We start from the raw sequence: 3,317 nt of genomic DNA, 5'->3' as shown, positions 1-3,317 counted from the left end.
AGAGCAAGAGAGAGAGAGAGAGCAAGAGAGAGAGAGAGAGCAAGAGAGAGAGAGAGAGCAAGAGAGAGAGAGAGAGCAAGAGAGAGAGAGAGAGCGAGTGTGTGTGTGTGCGTGTGTGAGGCCAGTAAAAGATAGAATGTGCACGCATACTTTATTCTTTTCTTTTTACTGGTTTCAGTCATTGTTTTGTGCCTATGCTGGAGCACCACTTAATATACATTTTCTTTGTTATAAACCTTAAATATTTTCTAGTAACTATTTAGTTTTCTCAGGAATTTCCCCACATTTCTGAATAAACTTGTTTTTATTTGGATAATCATAGTATTTTTTAAAATAAGCAACACAGAATGTTTTTCTGAATTTATCATTTACTCAAATTTTATTCCAAAGAAAGTCTGTAAAAGTTGTAGCAATTTGATGATTCAACATAATAATATTATCTGAGTAATTAGTCTTTTTCTAGATAACTATTGTAATTTAAAAATAATTATTGTATTATATCATAATATATCTCTCGAAATGACAAGCTTTGACCAAACCTCACTGAAAGAAAGTAAAACTATAAAAACAGTTAAACTTTAAACATCTAATTTCCTCAGTTTTTTCTTTTAAAAGCATACTAAAAATTGTTTTTGAAAATTTTTCACAATTTTCAAAGGAGCACAAGTTAATTAGATATATTTCTAATAAAAAATATTTGTAAATAGAAAAACTCATTCTTTGAGTTCTCTGTCTGACAGAACAGAATATTTTCTTTAATAATTAAAATTGGGAGATGAATACATAGAAATGTCAAAATTTGTCAGTGATGTAACAATTATAAAATTAGTAAAATGATAACAAAATTTTGTCCCTCTGGAAAAATAAAATGAAAAAGGCTTGAAAAATCAAGCCCTTTGGGGATATGCAGCAAAAGTTAATAAACTGAAGGCTTTTGTATTTTGTACTTTATTAATTGATAAGTGTTGCTATCCATGTCGTAATTAATTTCCAAATTAAGGTGGAGAACTAGCAGAATTAGCAGATTGGATTAAATGCTTAGCAGCACTCCTTCCAGATTTACATTCTAAGTTCTAATTCTGCCAAGGTCAACTTTACTTTCATCATTTTCAGATCAATGAAATAAGTGTCAGCTGGGGACAATGTAATTGGCTGGCCCTCTCCCACCAAAATGTCAAGCCTTTTGCTTACTGTAGAAGGAATTATTTATTTACTAATTGCAGTCCCTTAACTCATCCACAGGGACTTTTTTTTGCTCATTTTGGTAATTTAATCTGCTAAATAACCTTTTGAAGTGGTTATGAAAATGATTTTTGGTTATTTATTTACCCATTGAAAGCCATAGACTTGTAAAGATTTTTGAATTTAAGACAAACAAAAATCACACACACACACACGCACCTAGAAAGTTCATGGGGAATTTCACTGCTGAACGAAAAACGTGTGCCATGACTCTGTTTAATAGAATCACAGGCCTCTTAACATTGTGCATATATACCTAAAGATTTCTCTAAACATATGTATGATGGATAATTTTAATATATAAAAATTTAAACCAATAATTGAATTAACATATTTCATTTATGTTTCTATTGACCTAGCTCTGGTATGGCAACAGATCTTCTAAGAGAATGGCTTGGAACTTGATACCTATTTAGTAAACTGTTTTATTAACCAAATTTATACACAGTTATAAACAGTTACACTAATTTTTTAAACAATGGGTAGAAACTGATAAAGGACTATGACAGGAGTAGAGGTGAATCTGACATAGCTAGAAAAGTTTGAGTTTACATAATATGAACCAAACTTGAATCATCTTGTTACTGAAATCTAATTCTTAATAAAAAATATTCATTTGAATCTGCATCTTTTAGAAGAGAATTTAAGGGAATTTGATAATTTATTCAGGTTTTTACAAAAATAACATTTGAATCTTTAAAGTTGAACTGAAATTGTTGTTTAGGTAAAATGAATTACTTTATTTGCCATTTATATAAATACATTTTAAAATATATTTTTATTATTAAAGTTGACTCATGGGATTCACTTAATTTCCATTCATAATGAGCGTATCTCTTTAAAGATTTGGAACAAATAATTTAATATGAGAATTTTACTCAATAAATTAAAATCATTTTTAATTTATTTTTCATAGGGCCAACCCTAGAAACTGAAAAGGAAATATATTGAAATAAGACTTCATTTTAACTCAAAGACTTATTTTTTGTATTGGCAAAAACAAAATTTTAAAATTATACCAGTTAACTCTGAATCCATGTTTTATTTAATGAGTTTTTACTAAAAATGATAATTAGCAAAGTTCACTGAATTCGATTATTTAAGTTATAAGAAATTCCATTCAATCTGGCTAAATTTTATTCATTCATTTTGTTTCTTTTAATTACTTCTTTTTTTTTGTCAAGAGTTAATAATTTTCTTTTGAAATAAAACACATTTTAAAAATTTCTATATAATGCCCTCACACACTCAAATCATTAAACAGTAAATTAAACACTCAGCTTTTAAAACTAGAATATCTAAATTTCTATGTACTATTCTTTTTTTAGAAGAACCCTTTAAAAAATTCTTCCACCATGTTTTTTTTTTCTTTTACTGTATTTGAAATGTGTTTAATTATCTATAATAAACCTATTAAGTTATAATATTGACCCACCTACAAGTGACTTGGTCATTATCATTATTGAATTGCACCAGATGGATGTGCATGCATTTCAATGTCTCTTTGTATCTGGATGACATCCAATCAATCACCTACTCACTTAACTGTTTGGTCAGGTTAGCACTAGATTGCAGTGGTGTAGGTGCTTGTTGGCAAATAAGTTTATATTTGGGAGAGGCAAGGTTAATGATGTAGTAAAAAAAAAAAAAAAGTTTAGTTCTAAATAAACAGTAAATAAGAAGCGTAGACAGATGGCATGTAACTTTTGATTACTGAAAATTTTGAAGAGAAAGTATTCAGAGATGGCAGTGGTAGGATGATGATCAGTTTCTTTTACATACCTTTTATGGCTAAATCAGCGATTAAATTGTAAATTAGAAAATGTCACATGTTTGAGAATCATTACTTCAGCTCAGCCTTAGTTTTAAGATTTTTGAAGCATAAATAGTTACTATAAAATTTAATACACCTAAATGTTAGGACAGTGTTTACGAGTAAAATTTATGAACTGAGTCTTGTAAAGTTGTTCCAGCGAGCCCTGTTAAGAACTTCACTGATGCTTCCACTGCCTCTTTGCTTAATGAAGCATTGTGAATGCTGAAAGTGAGCTATGGCTGGGAACAAGTAATAATCT

At 29.0% G+C, this 3,317-nt stretch overlaps 1 protein-coding gene across 1 annotated transcript in view; it reads left to right on the top strand.

The window, feature by feature from the left end:
• Nucleotides 1-3,317, top strand: part of LOC106872489 (arf-GAP with GTPase, ANK repeat and PH domain-containing protein 3) — a 166,983-nt gene that overhangs the window by 108,661 nt on the left and 55,005 nt on the right. The gene's annotated exons all lie outside the window — the stretch shown is intronic.

Source organism: Octopus bimaculoides, chromosome 17, assembly GCF_001194135.2.
Source record: "Octopus bimaculoides isolate UCB-OBI-ISO-001 chromosome 17, ASM119413v2, whole genome shotgun sequence".
Lineage (NCBI taxonomy): Eukaryota > Metazoa > Mollusca > Cephalopoda > Octopoda > Octopodidae > Octopus > Octopus bimaculoides.
The sequence above is the reverse complement of the archived record's forward strand: the minus strand, read 5'-3'. Positions and strand labels throughout refer to the sequence as shown.